This window comes from Cottoperca gobio, chromosome 7 (genome assembly GCF_900634415.1).
Source record: "Cottoperca gobio chromosome 7, fCotGob3.1, whole genome shotgun sequence".
NCBI lineage: Eukaryota > Metazoa > Chordata > Actinopteri > Perciformes > Bovichtidae > Cottoperca > Cottoperca gobio.
Window position 1 is genome coordinate 9,775,435 of NC_041361.1, and position 25,022 is coordinate 9,800,456.

General features: G+C 40.7%; 1 long non-coding RNA gene across 2 annotated transcripts in view; it reads right to left on the reverse strand.

Annotated features, from left to right (window-relative positions):
* The window catches only part of LOC115011313 (uncharacterized), a 78,311-nt gene that overhangs the window by 34,904 nt on the left and 18,385 nt on the right, over positions 1–25,022 (reverse strand). The window contains exon 3 of one of the 2 annotated variants that reach the window (XR_003832571.1): positions 11,326–11,890. The exons of the other annotated variant lie outside the window; for it this stretch is intronic. This is a non-coding gene — a long non-coding RNA (uncharacterized LOC115011313). Of the gene's footprint in view, positions 1–11,325; positions 11,891–25,022 lie in introns of those variants that run through there. 2 annotated transcript variants of the gene reach the window in all.

Below are 25,022 nucleotides of genomic sequence, written 5' to 3' on the forward strand. Positions count from 1 at the left end.
TTCTATTGCACCTTATATTTTAAATTGCAATAAAGAAAGGTCCACTCTGGCCTCAGTCACAGTCTTTTATGTAAATGTTTACAAAAAGGGTTGTCCCACCACCAAAATTCAAAAGACAGATTTAGGACCTGCTGTCAATCCCAAATTGAATGGTAGTGAAACAATGAAAGTTCAAGTTATTGATGTCGTCTGATGATGTTAAAGGTTTAGCCTGCCTTTTAAACTAAGAATAAATGAGCAAGTTGTTCAAGTAAAGCTTTTTAATTGTATATACAAATATATTTGTAATTATACGGTCAGAAAACTGCAATAGAAAATCTTCTATAGATATATAAAATATCAAATATAGTATATATTGTCATTCAGGTTGCATATTACTGCTTTTTCCTCTTGAACAGAGGATCCTTTAGAGTTGGTTATCGCTGTATCCCTTCACCAAAACTCCTGGACCAACTTGGACGGGAGCAATTCAAATTAATGAGCAGTGTCATGCCCTAACATGAAACACTATAAAAGGAGATTTCATCATTTTACACAGCAGCCTCCATGCCTTTCACAGTCCATCATCGTCACTGAGCAGTCTGATCAAAAAGTGGAAAAGAGTTAACTGTTTGAGTGATGAGGCTTGTACAGCAAACACACTCATCTACACAGCACACTGTATGTACATGCTCACCCACATACGAGCGATCACACCCTGAGAGATAGGACAACGATGCATTTGTGAAGTTGGAGCAGAGTAGATTAACACAGCAGCACATATGTCCATCTTTGTCAGTATATGTATGCGTTATTCCTTTTCTTTAATTGTCAATTTTAGAAAATGTGTTTAATTGATGCAGCTCTCCAGGATCACGTCTTATTATAGTTCATGCTCATGACTAAATATATATTTTAATGTGGTATGTTCTTGGCATACATATTCATGCCTACCCCCTGTGTGTACTGGATGTCCCAGTTATCCACACTTTACAGTTGAAGTACAATTCTCTTTCTTTGCAGTGCTTTAATTAGTCTAAGAATCATACTTCTAACACAAGAGGGAATGGAGGCAAGTCACCTGAGATAATGTGACATATTTTGGTCTATTTTTATGGCGTCTGTCTTTTTGTAATTAGTAATAGAGATTTAAAAAAATGTGGGCAGGTATTGTCGGAGCCTGCTCCGTCCTTGAATCATGCTGAGGTCTAAACATGGAGATTTTGTACAAAAGATGAAACAACACTTTTGGCCATTAAGGTATTTACTCATGAAAAGAATCAGCATTTTGAGTGTGCACACAGACACACACATTAAGGGGGAGAAGCAGAAGCAGCAGCAGCAGAAGCGGTGACAAGCTTGTGAGGAAGGCGGGTGACAAACGAGCCAGAGCACATTGTCCTGGCATTAGTGATGAGCAGGGGTGTGAAAATGTCACCACAAATAGCCCCCGGTCACCAAATGTCACCTTTCCACTCTACTCCACACCCCTCCCTTCCTCCTACTCTGCTCTGCTCTTGTTTCATCTCTTTCTTATCTGCCTCTCCTCCTTCTTTGCACCTATTTTACTAGACACTGCTCATTTCTTCTCTGTCCTCGTCTGCTCCCCTCTCTTCCTTCAACACTACTTTCCTTTTCATCTCCTCAAAAGGGCAGAGAGGGGAAGCGTAAAAGAGTAAAGGGATCAAAGTTTTCTTAACTCTGCTCCTCTCATCTCTGCCCTTCCCTCATCTCTATCCTCCTCTTATATTACCTAAACTCACTTATTTTCTACAATCCATCCATTTTCTATCAGGGTCATGGTCATGGCAACAGGACAAACAGAGGATTCCATTTATGTCTAGATATCTTCCAGATACCCTCAGTCCACCCAAAGGTCGGCCTGTGTCAGATCAGGGATCTCATCCTGTCCAATCTCAGCTCATCACCCTATCGTGGAGTTTCTTAACTTAACTTGTAAAGTTAGGTAACGCGACCTTAAGCAGCAAATAACTTGTACTAACCCTTGTACTAACCGTTAACGTTGAAATTATTTCGTTAGGTTTTTGAATTTTCTTTTATCGTTGTCGTGCTAACGTTAAAGTTAGTTTGCTGAGGTTAGTACAAGTTATTTGCTTCTTAACATTATGTTTTCTAACTTTATAATGCACAGTTAGAGGTTGTGTGGCATGGATGTGATACACTTGATGTGATGCAATGTATTAAACATATGCTCAGTAGGCTACTTAATTGTTTACCGATAAGCGTGATGAAACAATACACCGTGCATTATAACACAGTGGCATGTAAACGTTATTTATTGCTATGGAAGCGCCAAAACACACACGTGATAACACATGTGATTTTCCACAACGGGTGATGGAGATGGTTCCCAGCGACGTGGGACCGAGCCTGAAGATCTGCAGCGGGACGCTATTGGCTGTGCCCACCTCGCTTTTTTTTGCATCGCAAGAAGCGACATATAGAAGGTCAGCAGTCTGTCCAGTCAGCTCTCCTTGCTCTTTATGAAATCATTTAAGCATGAGCCTAAGAAATGGAACTTGGATTAGTCTGCTCTGCTCCTACTTGCCAGGTTTTCACTACATTTAAAGAAGGGATTCAGCCAGGTCCTCCATATGCAGTCCATGTACTGCAATCGCTTGGATTTGACGGCCTCAGGCGCACTGCAGCTGAAACTAACTTCTCTGCAACCTGCAGTGAAGAAAAATGGCAGAGGATCACTAAGAGCACGGCTCACACTAACTTTCAAAGCAATTTAGCTTATTTCCTTGCCTATAATATAGGATATATGAGAAAAATAAATAGCTTGCACACTGCAGGGCTCCAAATGTCACATATTTATTGCACCTAGGTGACGTTACACGCACAACTGCTGTTCATCAGCGGATTACTTATTTTCAGCTCAGCCTCCCCTCTTTGGTTTGGATGTGTGTGTATATTCCCTTTTTCTAGAATATAGGATAGCCTAAGCATACTATCCTTTTGCCCCTTTTTTCCAGTAGCATCAAATTTCTTCTTCGTAGCCTGCACTTGTTTTCCGTTGGAACAATTCACAAGAATGCTTCTTGTTTGGCACCCGAGCCAAATTACCGCATTCTGATTGGCTGCCGTTTGTGATCAATAACGAGAAACTGGGAAACTAATGTTAATGATATTCCAACTGTCCAGTTTAATCAAATCTGTTATTTGGCATTCCATTTTTTTTTTGTTGATGATATTACTCTGAATACTATTCAACATTAATATTCAGGGAAGAATATTAACCAACATTTAAATTTATGGGGGAGAGGTAATGGACCTGCATAATGGATAGGGAGGCGCTGGCCCCGAAGATATTAAGATCCTCTGACCTAACACTACAACTAAATGTCCAACTAATAATAAATTGAATTTATATAGCGCTTTTCAAGACCTCAGAGCCGCTTTACAATAGTAGGGGAAGTGGGGGGAGGGGTTAGGACGAGGGAAGAAAGGGAAAGAGAAAAAAAAAAAAAAATAATAATAATAATAATAATAATAATAATACGGTAAACAGGGGGCTAGCAAATAATAGTTGAGAAGAGGTGCGTCTTGAGGTGGACTGATATGGAGAGGGACAGAGTTACGGATGTCTTGGGGGAGGGAGTTCCAGAGCCTGGGTGCTGCCCTGGAGAAGTCTCCAAAGCTAGGGGGAGATGAGGTCAGTGAGATAGGAGGGGGCTAGGTGGTGGAGGGCTTTGTAAGTGAGGCCCAGGAGTTTGTAGTTGATTTGGAGGGAGACAGGTAGCCAGTGGAGTTCTTTGAGGACTGGGGTGATGTGGTGATGCGGTGCCAAGATTTGGTGTGTGTGAGGAGTCGGGCGGCGGAGTTCTGGACCAGTTGGAGTCTGTTGATGGAGCTTGCGGTGATGCCATATAGAAGGGAGTTACCGTAGTCAAGGCGGGAGGAAATGAAGGCGTGAACTAGAGAAATAACATGCCAGAAAGAGTGATATATTTCCAGGACGAAGTCTCCCAATTAGGATTCAGATGAGAAGGTGATCAAGCAGCACTCTGTCTGGACACACTAGAAGAACGAGATGCGAAGATACTTTACATATACTGCCATCTATATTTTGAACTAGGACCTTATTTAGAGTAGCCTGTATCCTTATCAAGTAAATGTGATCTTTTGAAATGCAAGTAGTAAGTTGTTACATGACCATCTTTGTTGTTACAGGCTGGATACCATGTAGTGCAGTGTACTACAATAAAATACAAACTCAAAATATCTCATTTGTGCCCCTCTAGCTATCTCAATACTAAGCTAGGTTTCTTGTCCTAGCAGAGGTTTTATGCTCCTTGATTTAACACCAGTGACTACTTCCTAAACTGAATTTTCTATGAATATGGAATAGTTTTTTTGTCTTCCCCTCACTTGTGGTTTTGCCTCGAGTTTCCCTACCAGGAACCTTAAGGGGCTCCTGACAACATTGTCCCTAAGGTCCCTGAGACTTGCTCACACAGGCAGATTACATCTTGTGGGTAGCAAGTAGTTGCTAGGAGATTTTAGGCCTGGAGACCATGGCCCACGCATTGAAACGTCCCAGTAAGACACATACTGAAGCAATCCGGATATGTTTAGATGATAACATGACTAACGAGTAAAAAACAAAATTAAGCATGCTGTCCTATTTCTTATCTCAAAAAACAAATTTTAGTGCGTTCATCCAATCAACAGTAGGACACGTTCAAGTTAACGTTTCAGTGCAGAAAATAAGTGTCAATCATCTTCATGAAATGTCCTCTCTTCACCTCTCCTCTCTGCATTCTTCACACACCCCTCTGTTAAAAGTGAGCAATGAGACCAAACCCCTCCTAAGTGTGTGAGGCCTGTGGCTCACAGGTCATCACCCTTGTGAGGCACTGATTACTGAATCTCCATATCTTCCCCCTGCGATGATGAAAGGGGCTGTACTTTGCCATGATCAGATCACAGGAATGCTCATTAAAGTCTGAGTTAAGATAGATATAATTAATGATGGCATTGAGACAAAGCAGCCTGGGTCGTCAGACTGAGAGACCACATCTTCTGGCAATAGGAGGGAGGAACTTACACCCCACTGCGTACATACATGCTGCAGTCGTTTATATAGTTACGCTTAGATCTCAAGGGTTCACTTCTTTTCAAGATAGAAGAGTTATATGATACGTTGAGAAAAGGAGGGGAAGCCCATGAAGCAACTATTAAAAAGGACTTCATTTTCTGTTTTTCCTCCACCAGAGCAGAGCAGAGAGCAGTCAAAAGAGGCAGATGGTTGGAAAGGCGCAAAGAGCGAGGAATGAGTGTCTTGATGTGAAATGGAGGGAAGAATTGATCGTCTGGACTGGAAAAACTTCTAGAGAAATAGAAAGGGAGCGATAATAAGTTCCTAGTCGTTACGGTTGTTGGAGTGCATATTGCAGTGTTCCCCCATTATAAATTCCCTTCAGTAATTCTGTTACCACTTTTCAAAAGGGACTAGACACTTTCTCGCACAGAATATTTCAGCCAGGATTATCAATAAACTAATATTGTTTGATTGGAGTTGGCAGATTTACAACCACACACACATCAAGCTGCCACATTCATCTTTTAGTATGAGTATAAGTGTGTGTTGTACGCATCTCTGTATATTTACGACATACAGTGTATTGGTATTAGCAGCATATCATGCAGTGCTCTTCAGGGTTATTTGCTTAAAGAGTTTCCAATTGACTGATCGGTCATTGATGGACAAGACGGGAGCATACTGTCTGCACAATGTCAGCTATTGATAAGTGGATCGATCATGTTGATAGCAGCCTGAGAGAGCTTGTTTATTGGCACATAATCGAGAACTCTGATGGATTAGACTGTTTAAGCACTGTTTTTATATGGTAGAGCAAAACACAAACATTGACAAGGCCCACACACACACACACACACACACACACACACACACATACACACACACACACATACACACACACATGTTTGAAATGCAATGCCAGAAGTGATTGGTATACATGTTGACCACACGGTTTGTTTTACCTGAACTAATTAGAAAGCTGCTGCGACACTAATTATTCAATTTGAATATAATTCAGGAACATGTCTGAAAGGGAGGGCTGAGTCTGTGTGTAGAACAACAAGGATGAGACAGAAATCAAGCAATTTATTTTCATTTAGTTGTACACATTTGGCAACAGTGGGCAATAATTATTAATTTGTCACGCATCTGTATGAAACATGTATGTATGTATGAATATAAATGGCATTTTCAATATCTTGTAATTTAACCTTTCAGGATTTACTCATAGGTTAATTTGGGGAAATGATGCGCTTGGTATGTGAATAAAACTGATCAGCTATGGTCAAACATTTATTCTCAACATGACTCAGCAAATTGCATCTTGAAAACAAACAATGTTTGCGAAGAAACACATACTAACAGGCAAACTGGGATATATCAGTTTTGGGACACAACATTTTGAAATTCTTATTCAAAATGTAACTTCAGAACTGAAAAACTCAATAATTTACTATAACTTGAGTAAAAAAAAACTGCTATCATGGCTTCTAGTATATTTGAGCTAAATTGAGCTGGTTATTCACATTGACTCTTGGACTGTCTGACTGCTCTCAAGCTTTTGGGATTAAGTAATAAACTATCTTAAAAAAACATCATTGTGCTACTCGTATAGGGTAAGATGTAGAAGGTATACACACACACACACACACACACACACACACACACACACACACACACACACACACACACACACACACACAGGCATACACACAGGCATACACACAAAGTCATGCATATACAGTAGAGCATGTCCGCATAAATCTTTTTGGGGGTGGACAGTTAGGTCTTTTATTTTCTGCTGTTAAATGCGTTTGCCTGCACATTTTCAACCTACAAGTTGCACGTCATTAAAAAAGTTTCTTAGAGACGAAACTAAGATCAGATATCACTTAAACAGAATGTCCAAGGTTCACAGTGTCATCCACCTCTTTGTCTTGCTTTCCTCTTTGACTCTAAAGGAAACAATCTTTTAAAATAGGCACTACCTGCACTACATCTGGTTGTTTGTCTGTGTAACAGTATGAGCATATAAATGCATTGGGTCAGGGTTTTTGGCTGGCAGCTATATGATGGTTAATTCCAGCTTTAGATAAAGTGAATAATTATGGAAGCAATCAATAAAGAGTGGAGCGGGGGAGAGAAGCGGGATGGGAGATAAGCCATTGGCTTATTGACTTGTCAAGTGTCGCCATCACTACATATACACTTTTTGAGTGTGCGTGTGTGTGCGTGTGTGTGTGCGTGCATGCGTGCGTGCAATTACTCTATACTGTCTGTATCTCTTTGTCCTGGTCTGACAGCTAATTAGTTGTGCTGTCTCAAGAGTAAACTCAATAAGGGGAAAATGAGGGAATCAATGGATCCACCTATTTTCATATTCAACTGTGTTGGGACATTACAGCCCAACACTCTGTGTCTATAGCATGCTGTGCAGCAGTGGCAGAAAACACAAAGTCAGACCTTGCTCCTTTATATAATGACCCTGTCAGCACAATATCATCAATATGCCAGTTAGCAACATGAATCGCGAGATACAATAGATCCACACTCAAGGATTGGATTATTTCTGCTTGCATAGTCGGCAGTAGGGCTGTCATTTTTACACAAAGAAAAACAAATTTGAATGGGTCATAACACCTCGAATATGAAGTTGTTTCCCATCTTCTAATGAAAGTTTTAATTTCTAATAAGAAGTGACAGCTCAGTCAGTAGACATTTTAAGTTACTTTAACATATATGATAATAGCCAGGTCTGTTATTGTCTGTAAACTTGCTGACTTGCATGTTCTTACATGTAGTCCATGCTCATTAGAGACAAAGCAGAGGACGTCCTGGTGTAACAAATCATCAGTCATGCCTTCCGACAGTAACAAACGTTGCTTGATCTGATAGGCGTACTGTGCAGTAAGTACTTTGAGGAGTATAATAACAAAGACGTTATTTTAAAAAATGCCACACCTATTCAATTTCAGCAGTTGAAATAGAAAATAATAGAAATAACTAATAGACTGAATCCAGGATTGTTGTTTTTAGTGAGGCCTATTTGGTAGATTTTCTGTGTTCAAAGTGAGTGAAACAGCGCTGAAAGTTCAGGACTGAAGCAACACACTTATTTGGTTTACACTAAACACTAAACTGTAAAAACAAGTACACAAACGGAAAGCAAAAACACACACAAAAGATGACAATACACAGAGCGAAAGTTAACTTTAAACCTCACCTGTTCAGTTCAAAAATGTTTTCTGAGGGTATTTTGGATTTCACCAAAGCTAATCAATGCATGATGACTGATCTTCTTGTAGTAATACAGCCAACATGTGGGTGCATCTCGTTCAGCAGAATCAACACAGCATTACGAAAAAAGTTTGTAATATCATATTAAAAAAACAACAATCACAATACTTCGATCACAACTCATTTTCGTTCTGTAGTAATCTGTTTAAAAAATGTTTAAATTACAATAAAAGCACAGCAGGTCATATCTTGTACTCCAGACAGGGGGAGCAGCTTTAAAATCCACTTTCTCTCTGACCTACTGTCTGCCCTGTTGCCCTATCAGTAAACTAGACGAATGCTGTTCTGCTGGCTACCGCAAACTGTACACACTAGTGAGCCATGTAGAATGAATTTTAGAGAAACCAAAAAGTTTGGGAAGGTATGGAAGAAAAGTCTTCTGACAGCGGTGATCTCTCTGGTCTTCACACAAACCAGGCTTTAGGGGGTATTTGCGTTCTCGAAAAGGCACTGCAACATTATGTACAAGAACAATATACTCTGGTACTTTCACAATATTATCATTTGTTTCTTTTATTCTAAATTATGGGCCATTTTGAAGGTGGAGGGAGGAAATGATGTCTGAAGCGGTTTGTATTGATTGTATTGTATCTTTTGTTGTGGTGAAAAATGGAACATCTCAACAACAGAAAAAAGGCCCATGTGCTTTATGTTAGTGTTTGTGTCAGCAAACTGGCACAAGTGTGCTCGTCATCCCTGCAGCTGGTTGTACATTTTCATCCACTGTAATGCAACAGGAAATAGTAAGTAAAATATGTTCTTTAGAGGCATTGAGATACTGGGAAATGATTATGCCCTGTAAGTGTGTACGTGTCTGATGGACCTACATGGCCTTAGGCACACTCACACACTAAATAGGATAGAAAGAATGAGCCATGAGAGAAACCAATGGAAAGATATTAGCTGCATCCCTTCACACCCTACCTGTCTCACCAAATATGATGTGGTCATATAAAGACAGTCTGCAGCAGCGGGAGAGGATTGCTGAAGCACAGACTTTTCCCCGGCTGAAGCAATGGGCAGCAGAGAGGGAGCCAGTAAAACAGATAAAAGGTGAAAACCAGACAGGGTGTTAGTGGGAGCAAGGAATCGTTGGTGAAAGAGCAAAGAAAAGACTCAGACAAAGGTAATGATGGCATTAAAGGACGTAAGGAAAGAGAGAAAGTGAGAGTGAGAGAAATTAGAGTGAGAGAGAGCAGAGCAATCTTAACAGCTGAGGGTAAAACCTGCAATCTACCATTCTGTCTGATCTCAGCCATCCTATGAGTCAAGCAAGAAAGCTTTGAGATGCTCCATGCACATTAACCTCTACTCATCCTCCACTCGTACTCGTACTCCTCCTCCGTACTCATCACTCTTTCCCTTCCTACCCACATTAAAGTGAGCACTTCAAACATGCTGACATCAAAAGCATAATAACTCACATTAAGGTTTATGTTTGCTTCATTAGTGTGTACAAAACATGTGATCGCAAAAGGCAGATGGGAACACGAGGAGTAATCAAATTCTTTAACGATCTAGACAAAATGATCTTGTAAATCCTTTTTAGTTTTGTATAATACATACACAATCACAAGACAGGTAGATATGTATATCTTATTATGTTGAAATGGCTATGTTCCTACTAAATACAAGTATACAAGAGTATGAAATGTGTTTCCTTTCCATTACCCCTCATTCCTTTCTCTTTCAACTTTTTTACCAATGGTAATATTCCTAATATTGAGACAACTGTTATTATTGTTACAGTTTTCAAACTATCAAAGCATTGTGAAGATAATTGTGCACTTCAAACAGGAAATGGGTTCAATTTAAGGTTTGTCCCTCTCAGAGAAGGGACATCAGCAATCCCTCGTGGTACATGTTTTATAATTGAGCTCCATGTTTGGGGAAATTTTTTTCTTGATAAATTTCTTATTTGGAGGACGTGAATATTTCACTAATGCGTCCCATGATCACTGTATGGGGGGGGGGGAGGCATTGCCTTGGCCTATTTTAAGAACAGGCACCTCCTTTCAAGCAACAGTAGTTTCTCCAGCAGTTTACATTAACTCGCATTTTGATCTACTTACTCATACAGTATTCACATGGAGAAGTGGAAGTTAAATATTAATATTAAAACTAAAAATTCAATACAATATCACAGCAATGGGAAGTGATTTGCTTCAAGGGGAACTCCACTATTTATACACAGCAAAGTATGTTTGCAGATCTTGGAGAACATATCTTTAAAAAATGTGTTCATATAAAATAGGACTCGCGTAATGGTTCATATAAAATCTGTATTGCGTACACAGATTGGGGTAATACAAATATTTTTGGTTAATTCTACAATTTCAGGAAAGGATCAAGATCTGTGTCCAGGGTTTTTAAGAGCGGTTATGTTTAATTTATACAAGTCTGACATATCAAGAGAGAAAGATATGTCCAAAATGAAACAGCCGTTAGGGGGGGACACTTAAATTGATTTATTTTTAACACCAAATTGACTGAGGGGCATAACTTCTTATTCATCAAAATGTAACTCATAAGTTAATTAAAAAAAACAATATCCTGCGTCATTTCCTGGATGAAAGGTTAAGAGAATTTAAATAATAATAATAAAAAGAATTTAAACGGTCAGTTTATCCAAATTCCCCCAAAAAATAATTCTCTCACTTAAAAAGGTGCCCTGTGGAGTTTACTTGTAAACAAACAAACGTTCTGTTTAGATTCAGTGTTGCTCACCAAAACATATTGTGCCACAGTGTATTTCCTTCCTCATAAAACATTTGCAAAGCCGATTATTTTACGTATTTTAAATCCAAAAATCTTATTCTTCCCTACTTTTGTTGGTGCATTGCAGCATATCTTGATCCATTAGCTCCACCTGTTGATCTGTGGAATAGTGTGACACCATTGGTTGGACTGTGTATCATTTCCACGCAATGTCTGAGATTACTACCATAATACCAAAACAATGGAGGTAAATGAGTTTGTGCTACTTAAAGCATTGAAAGCTTACATTTAAAAAAACTCTACAGCAATTTATTTTTCAATGTCCTGATAATTCAGGATAACTCACAAAATTAGCTGTCAACAGTTTTCCCTGGAAATAAATTGTTCACAGATTTCCTGCTCGTCCCTCAACTCGCAAACACACTCAAACTACAAGATCAGAAAATTCTTCGCCATGACATAATGTCTTTATTAAGATTATCCTGGTGCGTAGTTCGCTCCTCTCCTTTCCCCCGCTCTGTCTCTGACTGGTGTGTGCGGGAGCGAAACAGAGTGGAGGAGGTGAATGCGCAAGGCAAGATAAAAACAAAAAACTTTTTTTAACGGTGCGCGATCTACCCGCACTACACTCGCGATCGACCTTTTGGGCACCCCTGGTGTAGAGTAATGCCTTTTGGTTTCTACAAACATTAAACCATTTTACATCACATTGTGTCCAGGATAAGACCAGCACGTAACGTCAGCCCAATTCTTATCGGCGCGGTTGTCTACCATCCTTCCAGGACTGCCCTGTAGGCAGAGTGAGGAGCTGAACGGACAGCAGCCGAGCTGTGAAGGTGACACAAAGGGAGGGACATTTAGAGTCATGATTGCTGCCAGTGGCCAAAGCACTTAAGTTATAATGTATTTAAGCAATAGCATATGCCAACAAACTGATTATTTTATAAACCTTTTCAAGCAGTAAAGCAGTTAAAAATATGACCAAACAACACATGACCAGACCCACAACAGACAATCTTGGTACCACAAATACTGTGGAAGCCCTGAAAAAGGAAATAAGATAAAAGAATAAAACTTCTAGACATACATCCAGCCTTTTAATCTCACAGGATTGGTAAATACATAGGTGTCAGGTGCAGCAGGAAATTCTGGGCCGATACCGATACACATCACCTCGGCATTGAGTTTCCTGCCATCAAACTGGACTCATAAAGTTGAATAACATCTTTATGACAAGTACAAATTCTACCATTTTACTTGAGGTCAAGAGAACTAATGATGACTAATCATGATAGATGTGTCAAAATAAATAAACATCGGCCACTGCCATCAGTGAATGTCATCTAAATTGCTGATGGTAAATCAAGACGGCAAATATCGATATCGATAACTACATTTGGACAATGAATCGATGCATCCCTAGATATTACGCATGTTTGTGCATGTGGTAAATTCTTGCCTGAACAGCTTGTACAGAAGCTTGTTCTCTCGTATTGTGAGATCGGGGTTTAGGCGAGAATGTCGTTTCTCATCTGTCAGGCTGCTCCTGCAAAACAGTTTCCTACAGAGGTAGCACATTACATACCCTCCGCTGGTCAACATTTGAGTTAGCAATAGTAAGGATGGCAGTACAAAAGGGAATTTGGCATTTCAAATTGGGAGGAAATGGAGCAGGGAACGGAAACTTTGTGACAAATAACCAAATAATAATAGCTTCTCATATTTTCATATAAAAACATATCCCCATACTTGTTACACTTGTCTTCGTCCCACAGGGACCTGCAGGATCCCAATCCCATTGCAACCCTCAGAAATAGCAAAAGAGGAAAAACGGTGTTGTCTTTGTTTCTCGGCAGCGAGTTTACTGGATCTGTTTGTACAACAGTAATTATATATACTGTTTTTCAATTACTTACATAGTTGGGTATCTAAAATCTCACACCACACTACAGCACTGTCCTGTTTGTCTCTTGCTCACTCTCCCACTGTCCCAATCCACCTATTGTGAACGTGGACGATCATTTTGCAACACCAAAACCTTTAATATGCACTTTTTCCGGCAGCAACACTTTGCAGCAGTATTTTATGTTGTGATTGAGCGTGACCATAAGGTGGGCAGGGAGCTGTAAATGTATGGCTTTTCCATTATAGATAAGCGCCACAGAGAGACAGAGAGAAGCAGCATAGTGCATGTCCTTGATTTAGCAGCATCGATCCCTATCTGCTCTCTAGACTCTTTCATTTGCTATGTGTAAAAGTCTGTGTGTCTGTGTGTTGGGAGGGCAGCCCTATGGCTATGCAGAGCTCAGGCAGAGATAAGGTTATCAGAACACACCTAACTGATATGATTGGCAAGGTGACAGGAGGCCACTGTGGACCCTGAGGAGTTGAATTACCACACACACACACACACACACACATACACACACACACCACACCACACACACACACACACACACACACACACACACGAACACACACACAGACTGACCTTAAAATAAGTTTAATCTTTTGTTTATCCCCGTCACAAATGGAGGCAATATCTGCATGAAACACCACAGAGACGTCAAACAGCCATCGCAGACTTCAAAAGAAGCTGCTTATTATTTTCAGCAAGTGAACTATCGCTTTTGATAACAACACTCCCAAGAGATACAGAGATAGAAAAGGGGGGGTGCAAAGTGAAGGAAACAAGGAAAGAAAGAGAGGGAGAAAGAAGGATAAAAACATGGGTTAGAAAAGCAGGGGTGCCTCTGCCTCTGAGATAGCTAAACCGGAGTAGCGAAAAAAGCTTTGCAGACCGACAGTGCCAGAGAGATGGATCTGTATAGCAACGCTGGGACGAGAGATACAGGGAAAGCAACAAGATTGAGGAAGGGATGTGGAGTGAAACCGATAGGAAGAAGAGAGAGAGAGAGAGAGAGAGAGAGAGAGAGAGAGAGAGAGAGAGAGAGAGAGAGGAACTAAGAGATGGATAGGCCCTAGATACAAACTACCGGAGGCAGCCTAGAAAAATGTGCAGATAGACAGAGAGTGAGGCAATGGACACACAGGCAAACACAGAGCTCACTCCCCACTGAGTTTCCTGCTGCGTGCATCTCAAGTTGAAACGAAAGCACTGTGTAAAAGTAGGTAAATCTTTATTGTTCAGAGCAGAGGTACAAGAAGGGAAAAGAAGAGGCTGGTGTTTTGTAGTCTGATATGAATTTCTCAGTGATTGCAAAGTGTGATAGTTTCACATATACAGGAAAAAGTGAAATGAAATAAGTACATCCTACTGTTCTTACTATTCCATCCTCTGCCGTTATATCCTATCTCGATCTAAATCGTATTTCCACCCCCTTTATCCCTGCTGTGGTCTCCGCTGCTGGTAAAACACATCCATGATGAATGGCCCCACATAATCATCCCTTCACTTTATCAGCATGCAGAGGGAAAATTAGCTGCTCAGAACCAGGAGAAGAGGTGACAGAGAAGAAGAGGAAGAGAAGGAAATGGAAGGAAATGAGGGATATGGGTGAAAGATGATTGTAAAAGGCATATAGAGCAGGGGATGAAGGAAGATGAGAAAAGTAAGTGAGGATGGTGAACAGCAGGAGGGAGGAAAGTGAGGGACGAGTACAAGCCGCTGAAAGGATGGTGATGAGATAGATACATAAAGCTAGGGAGGGACGGGTGATACAGTGAGGGCAATGAGATGAAGAAAAAAGATGAAGCGAGGAGAACAGATTATGGAAGGGACGGAGGAAGGCAGGATGGAGGGAGAGATGGATTGGTCCTACTTGAGCAGACCCCGAGGAACAGATGAATCTGTGTGATGCATGATGGGCGCCAGTTCGATAAGACAACCAATCACAGGCTTTGGTCTAAATGGGATAACCAATCATGAGCCTTGGCCGGCATCATCATTCCCCATTTCAGATAAGTCCCCAGCACATCATGTCCATCTTTTACCCTACAGCAAGCTGTGTGTGTGTGTGTGTGTGTGTGTGTGTGTGTGTGTGTGTGTGTGTGTGTGTGTGTGTACATCTATCTTGGATATCTATGTGTGAGTCCTGGTGTGGCTGCTTATTGCTACACAGAGAAGCACTGAACAGGCAAACAGAAGCACATTGTTCAACCTGAGTTTGCATTGTGCTGGGTAATGCAACCGCAATCTCAGTCAAGTGCCCTGAAGCACACTTAAAAGATAGTGTTCTTTGATGCACACACTGCACAAAAAGTGTCCATTTTAACCAGTAATTTAATCTACACAGTGTACCAAAAGGGAAGAGATATTTCTCTTATACTGTAGTCAGGGCATCTTAACTTTGGGAACCTTTACAAAACAAAGGACAGTGTCTTAAGTTATAACAGTTGTTTATCTTTTGTACCGTTTCATGTCCATCCATGCCTTGCAAGTGCTCATCATAGTGGTAACCTGTCTGTTACAACTTTTAACTACTACTAACACTGATTCATACATCATGTTTAATTGGAAAACATACATCTGGAAAGCACAGTGAATTATCATGCTTAACTATATATCTGTGCATGGCTACCTTATTGAGATTTCTGTCCCTGGCAGGGCTTGAGACTAATGGCGTCCCGTGGTCCCGGGGACAGCAGAAAATATGTTTGGGACGGACAGAGATCTTCCCCGGGACGCCCCCAGGACGACAGGTGGTTTCGCCGTTATGACTAGCGCTGCTGCGTATGGCAAATGACACGCTGAATGAACCAAGCGCTGACTAACGTTGCACCGTTACAGTTACTATAATTACTATCACGCTACTCATCGCAAGACCTACTACTAAAAATATTAAAATTCTGAAAGGTTCCCACAGGTACCGGTCCATTTATCCCCTCAGTCACGAGCTGCGGTCTGAAGTAAGGACACATTTAAATGGATAGCTGTAGCCAAGGCAGTAAAGTCCGGCGGTGCGTTTGGTTATTAGAGCTAACAGCTAACGTAGCGTAAATGAAGCGCTAATAGTGAACTACAGTTTTGGCCAAGTGTCCATAAAGCCTTTTATTCTGATAGAAAAGTGCTGGCGCTGGTGCTTCCCTCTTTGGTTAAAAAATAGAGGGTTTCTGCCAGAGAGCCCTGAAGGCTAACTTCTCCTATGTTCGCTTACAACGCATACGGCGATAAAAGCAGCGTCTTCAAAGTAAAGTAAAGTAACCCAATACAGTTAGCCCTGGTCCCTGATGAAAACAAACCTTTCAAAACATTATCAAACAATAATCTGGAGGCCTCACTGCAGTCACTCTGAGGACTCCCTAACCCCTGTTGAAGACCCACGCTCTAATATTGTGTGATTCTACATCACATTGATTTATTTATTACAGTTTTTGGAAGTGTACACAGTCAAACACAGGGAGTCATGTTGGGCTTTTTTAAAAATGACTTGGCATAAAATAATTATCAAAACATGTCACTTTTCGTACACAAAACTGCCAAATACTGCATCTGTGTGTGTGTGTGTGTGTGTGTGTGTGTGTGTGTGTGTGTGTGTGTGTGTGTGTGTGTGTGTGTGTGTGTGCGTGTGAGTGTGTGTGTGTGTGTGTGTGCGTGTGTGTGTGTGAAAAGAGAGAGACATCGTATGACACAGTATTCATGGGAGGTGTGAAGGTCAAAGCATCGGGATGTGCTGTAATTGTGGGAGACGTTTTAATTAAAGCGTTTTGAGAAGGCTTTCGAGAGGTTACAGCCTGTGGGGTGCAGACTGATCCAACTGTCACAGAAACTCACACAGACTGACGTGTGTGTGTGTGTGTGTGTGTGTGTGTGTGTGTGTGTGTGTGTGTGTGTGTGTGTGTGTGTGTGTGTGTGTGTGCGTGTGCTCACGCATATCAACGTGGGGAGACAGACAGCTCGAGTCCCTTGGCACTGTTGTGACAAGCTTGTTTGAAATTGTCCAAAATAGATTTTTTTTTCTCTTTTGCCTCTCTATCTCCTAATTGCTTTTTTCCCCCAGTATATTTTCCTGTTCTCCCTCCCACAAAGACCTCCTCCCCCCTTCTACAAAACAGCACGCTTGGTTTCCAGAAGACGAATTACCTCTCATTTTAAGTCAGGTAAACATTGGTGAGGTTTGCTGCGCTATTTATAAGCCAACAGAGAGCTGTGGCATAAAGTCGTTTGAGAGAGAACTCAGCTTCTTTAACTTGACTTCACAGTGAGCTCACTCCACAGGTTTTGACTGCGAAAGCCTGAAAAAAATAAAAATGTTTTTAAATGAATTCCAAACATGTTCTGCAACATCATAGCAACAATAAACTATTCCATTCACATATGGAGGTAATTATTTCGATTATTTTGAAATCACATGAAAGACTCTACAGGTATGCCAACCGCTCTATGTGGTGTACCTAGGCACTACTGAACAAATTAAACATTTGCAATAATGATGGGGATAGATGAAAAGTTAAGGTAGCACCAAAGTTATTATAATTCATCCAGAAAGAAATTGTATTTAATGTGAATCTGTCACACAGGGTCGATACCTTATCTGCTTAATATTTTCAGTATGCGACAGACTGCCATGCCTAGAGCCATGTCATCAGTGTGGCAAAAAAAAAAAACCCAGAATGGTTTAATACCATTTAGTCAAAGCCGTTTTTGGTGAATATTTCATTTCATAGCATAATTATTCTGGATGAATAATGTGTTTTTATATGAATTCAAACTAACTACATTGTTGCGTTTGTTCACTGTGTAAATTATATATATATATATATATATATATATATATGTGTGATGCATTACAGTTCACTCTTCCTTTCATATGCTTCTGCCCTCTAGATCACTGGAGGCCAGGACTGAGTAAAGCTCCAAATGGATCCCTTATCACACAGTCTCCAGCACTACAGCAATCATTCACTGGTCATGCCAGTAGTGTGTTTCTCTGTGTGTTTGCTTGCACTGTACTGTATATGCAGGCAGTGAGTGTGTGTGTGTGTGTGTGTGTGTGTGTGTGTGTGTGTGTGTGTGTGTGTGTGTGTGTGTGTGTGTGTGTGTGTGTGTGTGTGTGTGTGTGCTTGTGTGTATTGTGGTGCAGCTTTGTTCTTGCCTTGAGTCCTCACTATGTGCTACAGTATTGATTCCTGATGGCCAGAGGCTGGCTGCCTATTGATCCGACTGCTTCCATAAACATGTTGAGATGACTTATGGTGTGTGTGTGTGTGTGTGTGTGTGTGTGTGTGTGTGTGTGTGTGTGTGTGTGTGTGTGTGTGTGTGTGTGTGTGTGTGTGTGTGTGTGTGTGACACAAACACTGTACGACTACCAGGCTGATGGGATGATTGATTGGGAGCGTGGACAGGCTCAATGAAATACCAGTGTAATTTTACGCACATAAAATCGTGAAATAGTGCAGCCATGTACAAACAACCTCAACAGCACACAGGGGAAATAAAAGCTTTGACCATTTAGCCAAAACAGAGTATCTCATTAAGAGCATCAGTCAAAAGCCTGAGAGAGGAGACCATCTCCTTTCCAGATAGTGCTGGCCTAAGCACTTAGCTGGACAGATTCCTTTCCACCACGTCTGAAGGCCACGGGGATGAATCTAAACTACTAAGCTGGATAGACACAGAAATGTGTGTGTGTGTGTGTGTGGGTATTTTTCTGTGATGTGTTTTCTGTGTGTTGTCAGGCTGCCCCTTGGTAAAGATGAAATATGAGAGAAAATAACTCATGTTTCACAGTTGATCTAAGGGAAACACTGTACTGTAAAGGTAAACTTGCTACAACAGAAGTGAAATTACTTTACAACAATCAAGTTCTGCACTGAAAAACAGCACAGAACAACAAGGCCATTGTGCTGCCAAACCAGATCTGGAATATATTCCTTCTGTGCTTTAAATATTATGTTAGTATGGCTAGGAAAGTCAAAGCACAATTGGTGCTTACAATTTCATCAAGAGCAAGGTCTCATTTTGAAAATTCAAAAGGAAAACATGTCTACAAGGGGACTAAATTGAATTGTATTTAGGAAACTACAGAACACAGGGCAGGTCTTGGGTATGTGAGAAAGATTTTAAAAAATCCAAATTTAAAAACCGTATAAAAGTAAAATCTATCTCCCGTGTCCCATGGAAGGGCTAAATCGGAGGCAAATTAATGTTTGAAAATGCCAATTTCCACCTTTAAAGTAGGAGCAAAGAAAATAAAAATGACTGGAGATGTAATGAACCTGTCTGGAAGAGGATATGAGCATATTGCTTTCATACATAGTAAGTAGGACAGTTCATGAGTTAAAACACTTCTCTAAGGATCAAATTGCAGAGCTTCTGCAGATAGTTGGGTCACCAAGTCTCCAATGAGCATGTAAAGTTTGCTGAACGACACTGGAACTTGTGCAGTCAGATGAGATGACACATATTATAAATAGAAGTCACTGCTGGTTAAAAAATGAAAAAAAAAATATAAAAAGGAGGACGCTCATCAAGCAAAGAACTTAATCCCAGCAAAACATCGTGGTGGATGTTTAAAAGTTTGTAGGGAACTCAGAATATTGTATAAAAGGTTAAAACTGGGTCGAGGTTCATTCTTAAAGAAAAAAAACAATGAATATAAATCTGAAAAGACAGTTAACTGGCTAAAGACTATTCCAGATCCCATCAGAAACCCAAATATCTTAAGGTAGTCCTAATGGTAATGCAGGAATTGTCTTTGATGACAACCTCGTACAATATAACTAATCAATATGCAGTCAAACAATTTCCTAAAATTCCTTGGGCTTTTGAAAATGACTTGGCATTAAATAATTATCAAAACAACATGTCACTTTTTGCACACAATAGTGCTAAATACTACTGACTTGATAGCATCTGTGTGTGTATGTGTGTGTGTGTGTGTGTGTGTGTGTGTGTGTGTGTGTGTGTGTGTGTGTGTGTGTGTGTGTGTGTGTGTGTGTGTGTTTCTTGTTTACCTGTTTGAGCCTCGGGTGGTAGATACATATTTAAAGAGTTCCTCACAGAAGGGAGTATTGGAGAGATATGATCTGAGCAGCTCTCACAGTAAGACACCATTACAGCAACTGCTCCGTGTGCATGCTGTGTATGTGGTTATGTGCATGCATTTGGGCATGCATGTGTAGCTCTGTGTGTGTGTGTGTGTGTGTGTGTGTGTGTGTGTGTGTGTGTGTGTGTGTGTGTGTGTGTGTGTGTGTGATTTGGAATATTCATCCATGTGTTAGTGTGTCACACCAAGGGAAATTATGGTGATTGCCTCAATGAGGGAGGCATAAATCATATCCTCCACTGTAATCATCTGCAGCAGTTTACGTTTGCTATAAATCTTCTTATCACAACTGTGCTGGGTATCTTACAAATCAGACTGTGACACCTGTTTCACTTCGAGGGAGACTACACATAATACACCCATGCTCAAACTGTGATATTTCATACTTAAATAAACATATTTTTGTGGTTGACATACTGTGTAGAGGCAAGAAGTCTGTGGCCGTGGGGCCATTCTCAGCTCTGGGGAAAAATAATCAATATTAAATTGAGAGTATTAATGACTGTTTAAGAGTCTGCTTCAGACTATTGATCAGATGGCCTTATCAGCAATGCTGGGCCTATCCATTTGTTCATATCTCCAGAGATATGAACACATGGATAACTGACAGACTGAACATCTGTTCTGCGGATGCCAAAATTGAACTGGCTTAACACAAGAAGACAACTGTTCCTTTCCAAGTTGCAGGGGAAGAATGGATTTTGACTCAAGCTCACGTCAGGAAAAATCCTGGTTAATGTTTATAATTAATTTAGTTTGAAACTTATACTACTGATTTACAGAAATGCTCAGCAGTGTTCAGTGAAATTAGACCAATGTTTGAGCTGTTAGACACCAAGACGGCACCAATGTGCTGCAGCCTTGAGAATGTGTTGATACTGTACATAACGTATTATGTGTACACACACAAATACATCCCATTCTCTCTGCTTCCATCTTCTGCTCAACTCTTTGTCTCTTTACTCATTCTCATCCACTATTCATTTTGGATTGTTTCTCCAACATACTACACATTACAAAAATAATCTGCTTTCTCCCCCTCCACAAAGAGGGAAAGCACAGCATCATGGGGAGGGTAGTTGACAACATAACACCGGTTGTGATGCACACAGTAGATGTAGGTGAATATATGCACTTAAAGTGCGTAGGCTTTGTAGAAACAGAGCTAGCTTAACTTGGGGCGCAGGGAGACAGTAAGCAAGTGATGCAATTATGGGATTTGACATCTAAACACCCACCCTTGTTTTAACATTCACACATAGAGACACCATATGTATGCGCTGTCTCTTTAGAACGAAGGATTGACATGTTCGCCAGGAAGAGGAAAAACAAAGACATGGAGTCTTGCCTCTTCCCACACACACTCTCTGTATGGATGGCATTTGTGCTTAACAACAATACAGAGTGGTTCTGAGGGAGCAGATTAGTGTGTGTATGTGTGTGTGTGTGTGTGTGTGTGTGTGTGTGTGTGTGTGTGTGTGTGTGTGTGTGTGTGTGTGTGTGTGTGTGAGTGTGTGTGTGTGTGTGTGTGTGTGTGTGTGTGTGTGTGTGTAGCTGTCTGGAGCCCATCTATCTCAGTTTTGCTCCTGGTCTGTCTCAGCCAAACGAAGATAGCGGAGCTGGCTGTGGTTAGCAGCCAAATCCTTGCTTTAGGCACACAATACTTTCCATTAAATTAAAGCGTTATTTTAACTTTAAAAACTCTTTCAATGTATTGCAAATTGCAAGTGTAAGTTTGGCTGCATACAAAGTGAAACAGACAGGTCATTTTGAATATACCGTTCCCCTAATAAAGTTATTACATTGTGTGGCTGCAAGGACTCACCTCAGATTGAAATCCCTAAAACTAGATTAACTTGATGCTTTGACACTTAAGGATAGGAAGAAGAAGCCCTCTTAAATGAAGAACCAAGTCTATTGGATTGGCTCCAGGCCGATCCTAATTCAAGTCAAACAAAGATGCTCAACGTCTTAACATCTTCCTCTCCATCCCACACTGGAGGCCTCTAGTTTAAAAGGCGGTAAACTTTAATGTTTATTGGCAGTGCAAAATGTTATTCTGCAAGTGGGACAGAGAGCAGAATCAGTGCAGCTAGAGATACATGACAAAAGGGGTATGGCTAATTAAAATTAATAAGCTTTGGGGCTTTTATACAGTATGTACCAGCAATTGAAGCAACAGATATAATGAGCCTTTATCACAGCTTGGTGTAACCTTTTTTCATACCTGTTATACCATTATAGCACTAACTCATTACATCATTATGTCTCAACATATTGATATATAGTTTAAAATCCACCATATATTTAAATGTTTGTATAGCAAGTAATGATGTCACCTGATACTGAACTCTCAGAGACTTTATAAACCTTTATCCCCTTTTAATTTTTTGAAATCATACTTATATTTCTCAAGTTGCATAATGCGCTAATAGCATTATACAGGTAGAGACGGAGCGGCTGGGAGGCGGATTTAAGGAAAACGCGAGTGCGCATGCTCTATGGACCCAGTGGATGCGCTAGATTGCCGGAAGATTGGGGGAATTTCCTACTCGAAAGTCGACCCATTTAGGCTTCATGCGCCACTGAACAACTTTCATGAACGGACGGGGGCCCCGCCTCCAGTGCTGTATCCAGTTCTCATTATACATCGATGTTTCAAACCAAAGGTCCTCCAAATAAAAGTGTACGGATATTGTATAACTGTACAATGTAGTTATTGGCCAATTGGAGGGAGAAAATTACATCCTCAAACTAGTGAATGTCCAGTCAATCTATATCCTCATGAAGATGTAAAATATAAAATCTCTATGTTTCTATGTAATTATGAGTTAAAGAGCAGTAAATCCAGTTATCCCTACTGAACCATTTATAGGAACAGAAACAGACTACTTAGCTTATCTGCATGGCTTCCGATTATTTGTCTGAAATTACAATTCCCCCTGAGTCACCTGTGGGTATTTGTTTATCTCTTCCTTTTATAAAAGCCAGTCCCTCTTCTCCATCATTCATTTGCTAATAGTGGAAAGAAGGATGAATGTACAGGCCATGCTGAATGGATGACTACGGATTTGAACCTTTTAGACTAATCTAACATTAGTCATAGTGCCAAAACAACTCTTTATGGGATGTTTAATCCACAATGTTATGGCTACATAAACATACCAGAGCTAATATGTGTTTAAAGTACTTAAAAGCAGCACATATTTGATTCAGCTGGATAAGAAGATTGCAAATCCCAAATGCTTCACGTTAATAAACAGCCCATGTGTCCCGTCAGGTTATTCAAGGTCTAACACAGCAGATGTTCATCTCTTTATGTGTATATGTTTGTGTCCCTCCCTCTGGCTATAACACTCCATAGCAGTGACCCACAGCTCAGCCACCCTCGTCCCACCGTAGAACAGCACACACTCTTACGATCACACTCACACCCCTTGCTGATTGTATGACACCCGCACCAATGGCTTCTGACAGGAATGGGGTATAAATGGCCTCTAAGTCAATTACTAGGTTACTGTCTTCTCCACACACACACACACACACACACACACACACACACACACACACACACACACACACACACACTAGCCAACTAAAACTAAAACTAGGATTCTTCATGAATGCTTATGACTGTTTGTCATTAGGTGTCATTCGGTCAATTAACCCTAACCTCATTGAATAATTGACCCTTGAAATTTAATGACAACACTCATAAACGATCATAAAGACTCCTTCATGTCATGTCAATCTTCAGCACAACCCTTCAAATAAAGTTTCTGTTTTTGAAGCACAGCACTCCAGCTGTTTTGCTCAGTTTTGTATTATTATTCACATGTAATACATGCACTCTTGGCACACTCATGGTGTGACTGTGGAGGTGTCTGTGATATGCTCAAAGCTTACAGTGAATCTTTATATTCTCAAGCAACCCTCTGTCTTGCTGTCAAATTAGCATCTCTCTGCTCTGCAGCCAATCAGATTAGTATCTTTGCTCCCAGTGGTAACGTCAGCAGCTTTGACCTGTTCTTCCCCAGTGGGAAATGTGCTTGGTGGTAGATGTTAGCCAAGGTATAATTCGCTACCTCTTTGAAGTCAATGAGCTGATGGATCTGATCCAGGGAGACTTGCGGTCTGCGAACAGCACACCTCTATGAGTCTGTTTGGTTTTCTCCTGCAGAGGAAAATGTAGCTCAAGTGGACACACTGTCAGATCATGTTTTGCAAAACATGCCAAGGATGCAATGTCGTGCTAGCTCGCTCACTCATGTGTATTGTCATTCTTTCCGTCTGTCTGTCTGTCTGTCTCTCCCTCTTTCTCTCACACACACGCACCCACTGTAAGATCTTTCTGTGATGTCTGGCTGCCCTTTCTCTTGAATCACTACATAATACACTGGAGAGCACCCACCAGACACTTGTTCTCCGAGTATGAGTGGATCACTTTTCAGTACAGTTTAACCATGAAAGGGGTTCAAGTGTTCAAGCGAATACCTTTTATGCTCTCTGAAAGCTCTGTGACTATACAGTCTGCCAATATGCCACTACAAAGGCAGATGGCAAGAGTTGGATTTGTGTGTTTATGTGTGTGTTCATGTCCATACAGATAGGGGATCCATCAGAGGTATTTGGGGCATGAATCTGCAGCTCCATTAACAATCCAATGGTCCCTCAAAGTTTAATTGATTAGAGGGAGAAGAGAGTGATTGGGGGAGAACATGAAGAGAGACAGTGGGGCTATGGGCAGTAAGGCATTATAGTATTTAATGGCTCCCTTCCCTCCCTACACAGGTGTCTTCCTCCCTAAAGCTCACTCTATCGCTCTGTTGCACCTTTGCCTTTCCGTTCTTTCCCAGTTCTTTTAACATCAATAGTAACAGCCTAACTTTAACACATAGCATTCACACATGCAGAAACACACATCCAGTTAAAATGGCAGAGCAAGCTGCACT